Here is a 9,778-nt window from a genome sequence, read left to right as displayed (position 1 = left end):
AATTACAAAGAACAAAGCTGGTTCTTAATCAAATCTTAATGAGTCAGATTGAAAGTGTCATGGAGTCACCAGCCTCATTACATTTACACCGACATGAAAAGTAATATTGAAGAAATAAATATATCAAATCTCATTAAAAACATGAATAAGTGATAAGTTCTTTATTGTTATTGTCTACAAGATATATTTCTTCTTAGTAATAGATGTGGTCTCAACAAACCCATGGCACTTCAACAATATTATCTTACGTTTTATCTGAAAACCGTGTCTATTTATTGTTGCCATACAGTCCTCTGTATTAATTATTGCTCGAAAGGCCTTGCCATACCAGATTATTCCTCTGTATTTACTTTAGTTTCTTAGTTTATTCTTGCATTTTGTTCTTCATTCATTTCCATGTAGTTTTCTTTGATTAATATTATCCTCTCTTGGTTTATTGTTATGTCCTCTTTAGTTTCTTTCTTTTTAGTTTTATTTTATCGTTTATTGACGCTCACCACCAGTAATCTTCACTCAACATGTCATTCACCTGGCGCCGCCAAATCATCATGTGTTTCACATAACGTGTTGATTTTTCACCGCCCAGCGTTGGATTCTCTGTTTTGAAATTGTGTTTGTCGATTTTACAGGAGACCCAACAAACTGAACTTCTGCTAATTGTTTGATGCTGAGCCCTCTGGCAAAACTTTGTCAATATGCCACTCGTGTTGCAAAAATACAATTTCGCAACTGCGGCGTTTCCAATAAATAAACGTAATTAAAATCACACATGAATAAATTTGTTCGTATGATAAATTTATTAAAAATCAGGCTGGACCATCGTCCTCCTAACACTTCCTGTTGTCTTAATTTTTTTTAAAGAAACATCTGATTGTTTAATTGTTTGACTTGTTTCAAGTGAAAAAAATGTTTCCATTGCAGTTTTGCAAATTTCGATACGGCTGAAAAGCCACTTCGTTCTATTGCAAAAACTTTTTATTGAAAAAATGTTTCCATTGAGCGAATTTATTTTTGTAATTTCAGTTTGCGCTAATTTATTGTCAATCAAAATGCAGCATTCACTCCCCCTGGACGAGCACATGAGAGCAGCTCAGCAGTGCCATGTGTTGTTGACTGTGCAGGATTCTCTCGCACTGCGCTTGCTCGTAGCACCAGAGAAGAAGAACAAGCTCTCATTATTGGCTGACTGTTTACCATCCACCACCATTTTTGTTTTCTATTTCGTTGTGTCCTAAACTAGCTAGCATTACCCTTTTTTATAGTGTGTGCCTGTGTGGCATTTATGACCATCACATTGGAGAATGTATTTTATTTGTTATTCTCATCATTAAATCAGTCTTCGACTCCAGTCCTCGAGGGATGGACCGTCTATATGCGCACCCTGAGTAAAACAATTAGGCCCTTAGCAGGACTCTGGAAAAATTGACTGAGCACTCAGCAGGTGATTCAGCTATTTGATTCAGGTGTGCTGGACCAGGGAGAGACATCTAAAAGTCCCTGGACACCAGAGCTCCAGGCCCGACTTTGAGCACCCGGGCTCTGTTTTATAGTGTTCAAAACTAGCCGCTGTTGCTGTGTGTATTGGCTTTTGCCTGTGTGCACGCATATTGATTATTAGGTTTGCTTATTATTCAGACATTTCTTTTCCTTTTATGTTTACTCATCCAAGATGTCATAGCTCCAAGGTACACCACTGAAATGGTCCTATTGATGTTAGATGAAGAGATTTTTACTCCTGCACACACACACACACACACACACCCACCCCCACACACACACCCCCACACACGCATGCAAAATAGATATTCATTTTGTTCTACTGTGGTGAAGTTTCCTTCTCCAACTTTCACAATTCATAACTTTCAAAAGTTACAAATAAAATTATTTGAACCTTAAAATCATTCCAGTGTGGACAAAATTATAACACAATATATATTACAAATGAAAACACACCGATTCTAATGCGGCTCATTTTCACCCCCTCTTATGGAAGAGCGTATGGTATTGATAGATTACATTTCAATGGTTTTATTCAATATTGGGTTACTTGGTACTACAGTTATAATGAATATCGTAAAACAATTTATTAAACAAGATGTTGTTTGCTTATTATGCTATGGAGAATAAAGCCTGCAGCCAAGCAATGCAGCAGCTTTCTACATCTGCCTCTACTATCCAACGTTACCATGCCAACTCCCCAACTGCAGTTGCAGAGGGGCAACACCATCACTAAGACAAAATGACACTTACTAAATCGTTCCACGGATGAAGTGGTAACATAAACATGTTTTTTCTTTTCTAATTCGTGTTTCAGTTTGCATCACAGTGCATTGAAGTTTACTGAGGTTCTGGTTGTTCTAAAAAGTTTCAGAATGACTCTTTTGTATCAGCAAGATTGGACAAAATTAATTTAGATTTACAAGTAAAAAAAATGAGTGAAACATGTGCTTATTCATCCAAAACTTCCTTTACAATCTGAATGAAAACTGTCCACTTTGCTCACTTCTGTTCACACAGCTTGACCTTCGTGTCAGCAATGTTAAATCCCTCTGACCATTTACATTTAGTCATTTTGCAGGGTTTTTTTTTTTTTACCCCAACCTGGAACACAAACTCATCCGGTGAGGGTCCTTTTTCCATTATTTGTACAAAATGATTACTCGTAAAATGTTCAAGAAGAGTGACGATCTGAACCGTGGGATGGATGGGATTACAAAGACCGGGCAGGATTTAAATATGCATTAGGTCACTGTAATAATGTATATGATGGATGTGATGCCTCCCATTACTGGAGCATGACTGCTTTCAGGGTAAAACTTTCATGACGCCTTACAGCAACGAGAGAAGGCAGGAAATAAAACAATGATGCCTGTTACAGAGTTACACAACATGGCTAATTAACAACCTAAGTGTGTATTCACTCCTAACACAATGTTCCTTTGTTCCAATGGTCGTTTTTCCAAGATTTCCCAAGAGAGCAAGAGCTTGTTTCCCCCATTGGTCTGGAACTTTTATGCAGGTGTGAATACACTCAAGAGAACCCTGGTGTGGACTGAACAACTGGACCGAAACCCACTTTTTGAGGTGTGGTTTGCTTCTGCCGTGAAAGCAGACCGGTCTCGATGTGAACCAACTACAAGAAATGTTGTGTACTGATGTACTGATATTGCACCTTTACTGTTTTGTGCTTGGCAACGCTGCTGCCAGCGTGTTGTAGGTCAGAACATGCAGAACATTTCACCTCATGATCATGTTGCATTTTTTTCATGTTAAATCACATTTTCCACTGCATTTTATGTGCTAGACTGGAAAGAAGCAAGTAGCACAACATTAAGAAGATATCTGCTGCCAGTAAACGGGGTCTGTCTCTCTGTGATTCATCTCAGTGTAAATGCAGCTGTTCTACGAAGGCCTCAGAGGTGCATGGACAACATTAGAGAACAAACGGTGTGGTGAAGACCAAGGACGGGGTTAGGTTGTAAAACAATATCCTAGGCATTCAACACCTCACAGTCTCTAATTCAACAGATGAAACTAGAGAGAGTATAGCACAACTGCAATGCTATCAAGACATAGCTGTCCAGCTTATCTGACAAACTGGGCAAGGAGAGCATCAATCAGAGATGCAACCAAGAGGCCCATTGTTTTTGTAGAGGAACTGCAGAGATCCACAGCACAGGAGGAGTAATGTGTCCACAGGACAACTATGGGTCATCCTCCTTCTTCTGGTCGTTATGAAAATGTGGAGAAGAGAAAGCAGTTGAATGAAAGCCCTAAAAAATACTGTGTGCTGTTTGCCACAAGCCATGTATGTAGAAGACAACAAGTGCTTCAGTCAAATGAGGTCAAGATTGAACTTTCTGGGCTACATGATCTGTGAGGCAGAAAACTAACAAAATCCTTTCATATATAAGATAATGAGATTTTAGTTTGGTCAGTTCTGTGTACTCTGAGCTCCTTTCAGAACAAGCTGTTTCTAGGGCCTCTTGTCACTTTAAATCCAAATAAGCCCACCAACTCAACGTTTACACTTCCATGTAAAAATGGCTTTCAAACAAATGCAACAGAGCAGAAGTGGCGCCTCCTGCACAATCAACAAGAATGCAGCATGTGGCTTACGTCATACTGTGGGTAGAACCAGCTGACCAAACGTGCTGGAGCTCTGCTTGGGTTGCTAGGTGAGGGGAACACCCTGCTGATTTGTGACGTTGTAAGGTTTTTGAAGTGGCTCATTTTCCAGACACCAAAAACATTAGCTCATTGACAAAAACCAACCACCAAGTTTTAAGAGCTTGGACTGTTTTCAAAAGCAATGGAAACCCAAATGGAAGTACAAAATAAGAGAAAAATGTCAATTTTGCATACCTTTAAAATCTTCTAAAAAGTGTTGAAACCCATTTCAATGTCTTTCTGTTACCATTGTGTACAACTTTACATTGCTGTGCCACAGTAATTCCTAAATCAAGTGCATTGATGACTGTAGTTACGTGCGCACCATAAAAATATTTCAGGACTGTAGAAATTACAATAACATTTTATTCTGTGAAACAGATGAATACTTTGATGAAAGGTTGCGTAGTTCTCATGTTGGTGTGTGTTTCCAGTAAGAAGCAAAACATTCATTAAAGCAACTTTTTGAGGCTTGAAGGAGAATACATCTCCTTCTCACAAACAAGCTTTAATTTTTTTTTTCCTGCCCTCTACCAGTAAATATCTGTCCCCGTAACCATCTGCTGTTGACCGACCTTGAGAGATGGCTCCACCTGGCGCAACTTCAGTAGCAAAGCGACGCTTCTTGTTCTTGGTATAAATAATGCAGGTTTTCCTAACTGGATCACTGACTGGAACGGACTGGCTGCAAAGTCAGCCCTGTTTGCTGTCAGAGAAATTAAATAAATATACACCCACTGACAAAAAAAGGAAAAAAAAAACAGATAGGAGTGGGTAATTAAATCAGTGTGCATGTGAGATCCCACATAAGTTCAATTGAAGTAAGATTGAAAGAACTATTTATCATTTGGAAGACCTTAGCATGAATGAAACAGCCCATCAATAGACAGGTATACAGTGTGTGGACGGCCAAAAAGTCCACTGCGGTGAAGCGTCTCGCCGATCACAGGTGAGAAGCAAACACAAGTGATTAACTTGGCGAACTGGCGTAAAAGCAACAACCTCTTTTTCATTACTGCTGATAGAGGATGAAGATAACGTGTGCAGTTTTACTTTTACAAAGTACATCTTGGAATGCAATAATTGTTGCTTAATCATTTACAAGTGTCATTAGTTTGCACTTTTTATGACAGTGTAATATTCAGCTTGTTGGATAAACTCTTGCTATCAATGGATGCGCACAGCTGTAGGTGCCTTAAGATGCTAAATGTCACAGTGTGTAGGAAGTAAAGATGAAAGGATGACAGGGAGGGGGGAGAAAATTTGGATTTATCACAACTGATATTTGTATCAGAATTTATCGATAATGTCACCATTACATGATTTTTCTGATATCGTACCTCTTTGTTTGATGTGATTTATCTGTTGTGTTCAGAAATGTTTCAGTCGGCGGTAGAACCAGCATCTCTTGGTTCTACCTCAGTACTTCACCACATTATTAGTTAACCTTTGTTCATACCTGTCTTTCCATTACCCATAAAGTTGCGCAAATGGAAATTTGCTTAATATTTTTTCGGCAATCCCGAAAATACACGTTTTTCTATCAAATGTTTTAGCACTCGAATGAGGCAGTTTCTCATCCATGTCGAAATACATGCATTTCACGTAACTGCAATGGAAAGACTTTTTTCACATCACAAATCCCTTCGTCAACAAGCAGATGTTACTACGAAGAAAACAGGCTGTAGTAGGAGATCTTGGATAGTTTTTGTTGCAGCTCACGACATTGTACAGTTCATAAAAGTTGCGTGTCATTAAAAAGTGTTGACTTGCGTAGCCACTCCAAAGTATAATGGGTTTGTTGCTCAATGCCTGAATAAGATGTCTCCCCTAAAGAGCTGATGAGCGCCATGACTGAAATATGAATATAACTCATGTAACTGTTTACATTTGTCGCCGCTATGATTTTGAATGACCTATCATGTGAACAAGATTATTTGTATGACTTTAATTTAATGTAGCCCATTTAATTTATTCAGTTGAAATATGTGTGGGGTTTTTGACATTGTCAGAATATTGACATAGTTTTGTGCACATTTGTAATGGAAACAGAGCTCGCTATGCAATCACCCAACGAACTTTCTGGTTCGGTATTCGGTCTACACTAAGATTTAAGAGAAACACTGGGGTAACACAGGAATGATGACGGCCGGTGGAATTCATAATGAACATGGTTTGAGACGGTTTTGGAAAGAAGAAGAAGAACTGTGAATTTCAATAGAAACTGCAAATACTAAAAATGTTTCAAAAATAACTAGAGACATCTTCAATAAATATTATCTGGGGGAGTTGTGGAAATGTTCAACATAGGAGAGGATTGCAAGAATGTTAGGGTTGTGCAGTCAAACGTTGCTGTTAGTAATCACTACAAGTGAACTTATTGCACTAGACCTCTGTTAAGGCGCCCATGTTTATGTCAAATTAGTCTGTATAAGAACATGTGTATAGTAAACTTCTTGTCAGTAAATTGGTTTTCATAGAGTTAAGAATAAATTATATATTTTGTATAAATATAAAATACCTATATTTTATATCCATGTAAACCATATATATTTTGCTGGTGGGGTTTGTAATCAAAAGAAAAAACAGTGGCTGGTGAAATGTCTGAGTGGGCGGTAGAAAATGTTTAATTTCCACCCCTGGTTGATCTCTGCTTGTTTTTGGCCGACTGCTTGACACTCCAGGAGCTGCCTGAAAAACACGTTACTCCACTTGCTGTGCTGCTACTTTTCCCCTCCAGTTATTTAAAAATTCATAATCGAGTGTATGACTTGACTTGAATTGCCGATTTGCTCCATGGTCCCTGAACTCATACTATGTAGATAGATTACACACAGAGTGATGCATTATAAGCATCTGAAATGGCTGAAATAACTTTGGACTTGAGAGAACGCAGTAGGCCAACACCAGCAGATGTCTTGGCTCCCAACATCGTCACCAACAGTGGGAACTTCCCACTGGACATAAACCAGCTTGGCTTCTGTGCCTCTCTACTTTTCTAGACTCTTGATAGATGTTCAAAGGAAATGCAAAATTTTACTTCAGTTTAAAAGAGGACCACTGAATAATGCCGGTAGCTCATGTCCTTTAAACCTTTGTGTATGTTGGTTCTTAAAGCTCTGACATTAGCTGCAGCCCGCTTCTTGTAAATGCCCACCAAATTACCAAATTGGCTTTTGCTTTACAATCCTCTTAAGCCTGGATTAGATCCTATTGCTTCTACACCTTTTTCTACCACAATTTGTACAACTTTCCTTCAGCTATAATCATCAGTGACTTATTTAACTTGACAACAGCCAAGTCAGCAGCCTTCTCAGTGATTGTGCAAGCCATAACACTTCTTTTTCATGTTATTAGAGGTGTTTTATTTGTCTTCTGTGACATTTAAATTTTCCACAAAACTAAATGTAGCATTTTATATAGCAAAAAAGCCTAAATAAAACTCAACTGAATAAAATGTTGAAATACATCAGTTTATAATGAATGCACAAGTTTTGCTTCTTTATTTGAATTGAGATAAATAAGCCTCTCAATTATATTTTCATTTCTTCAGGTATAAAAATATCTGAAGAAATATTTCCACGCTTGGACATTGTATACATATGAATCTAAATATACAAGATAAACATATTTTTCATTTTTTCATAGTTGGATGAGTTTGTGTTGTGTGAATTTCAAACACTCTTGGATCTGGTTGCTATGTTGCTTTTGCAATATTCTGAATAACACATTTTGCATGTAGTTATTTTAAACCCCTCCTGTTTGTCTAACCTTTATCCTCCATTCTATACTGACAATAGTAAATATGTTTGCCATGATTATTTTTACCACCATCATTAAAACCAGAAAACAGCTAATATTTTTTAGAACAATGACATTCGCCCTTCTCGCGCTGAACAAAAGCTGCTCCGAGAGCCTCTCTATGTTTAGGTCCACTGCCTTACTCAAGCACTGGTTGTATTTTTATGCTGTTTGTGCTTTTGCACTTTCTTGTGTTGCGATGTAAGACAAATTCGGCACATTAATGATATGTGTGGGTGGGATGTTCGGAGGCTTTCACATTGTAGATGAGTTCTCCTTTAATGGCCTCCACAAAAGCTCCAAACTCAGCTGGAAATGTTGTTCTCCCCCATCTCGGTTTGTCAGCCTGTCCTTTCAAGTCGTCCTATTTTCTTCGTTGCGTTCTCTCAGGCCAGCAGATACAGTGGGCCAGGGGAATAAAGCATGTACAGTTTGGAACGTAATCACAGAAAACCACACACTGAACAGGCTTACATTTAAATCCACTAATTGACACACATGGGTCTGGAGTAAAAAAGAAAGAAAACAAAAAAACACTTGGTTGCCATCTTGGCACATAGTTTACTGAAGCAGATCATAATGATGCAGCTCAGTGAACGGGCAAAGGCAAGGTTAAAAACAACAGCAACGTGCCACTTCGTGATGACAGGGAGCAGGAGTGTTTTAACGTAGAAAGTGCCCGTTGAAAAAACGGAGTTATGAAAGCAGTGCTAAAAGCTGCAATTTGGCCTGGCATTACACAGATTACCGCATCTCTCCACAATCCTCTTTGAAGACAAAGTCAAAGTACTTCGAACCCTGTCCCATAATTTCATTGTGGCAACTTTTCCCAGAAACAAAAAACACAGATATGTACGTACGTACGGGCGCAATCTGTTCCCCTCTTTTTAAAAATGTGGGTGAACGTCAAAACTTTCGGGGTTTCTGTCACTTCTGGAAAAAAATAATTCATAAGCAGGGATCAATGACACAGACATTGTTGTTACTCACACAAGTCACTGATGTGTAGGTATCAGAAACCTGTATTGTTGACACACTTTGGTTCTTGCAATCTATACGCATCAACTTTCTAGCCACGTGTCCAACATTTTGTCTTCATTTGGCACTCAGTGTTTTAAAAAATTAGATTAAGAACCACAACATTTTTCCATCGTACTAGTTTTATGATTTGAAAATCATAAAAATAGTGAGATGCCAAAGTACGATTAGACTATATTTCTTTTTCAAAGTCATGATAAGGCATAAAAGGGCAACATTATGTAAAAATTTACTCTTTTTTTTTAGCTTTACATTATCTCATAATTACATCCATTCATCAAAAACATACCTGGAGTGTTGCTTTGGTTCTTTTATGCATGTTTTAAAATCCTTTACTGACCCACGGCGACCGCTGAGCTGTGCAAACCTCCTGGTGGGACCTGCTGCTCTCATACAAGCTACGACTCTGTGAAACGCTGGTAAAAATGTTGACTTCCTGAAGGCAGAGTTTCAGAAAGAGCTGAAGCTTCTTAAAGAGACAGAGGCCCAATTTCAAGGTGTTAAATTACGAAGTAAAATTTCTTTTAGGTTATATGATATTTAAAAGCTTTTTAAAACAACTGAAGGTAACATAGTTACAAACTACGCGGATGTAAAACACACAATATTGCCCCTTTAAAGGTGCAATGCCAGTATTATGTTAATGCTTTTTTGAAAGGACAGTGGACATGTGAAGAGTCTAAAGCAGTGTTAAGCTTTGACGGCAGGCCTGCTGTCTCTCCTGCCCTCAGGCAGACCATACTGTAGCCTGAGGTGCAGGTCGCAGAGC

The sequence above is a fragment of the Xiphophorus hellerii genome, chromosome 12 (assembly GCF_003331165.1).
Source record: "Xiphophorus hellerii strain 12219 chromosome 12, Xiphophorus_hellerii-4.1, whole genome shotgun sequence".
Lineage (NCBI taxonomy): Eukaryota > Metazoa > Chordata > Actinopteri > Cyprinodontiformes > Poeciliidae > Xiphophorus > Xiphophorus hellerii.
Note: the sequence above shows the minus strand (reverse complement) of the source record.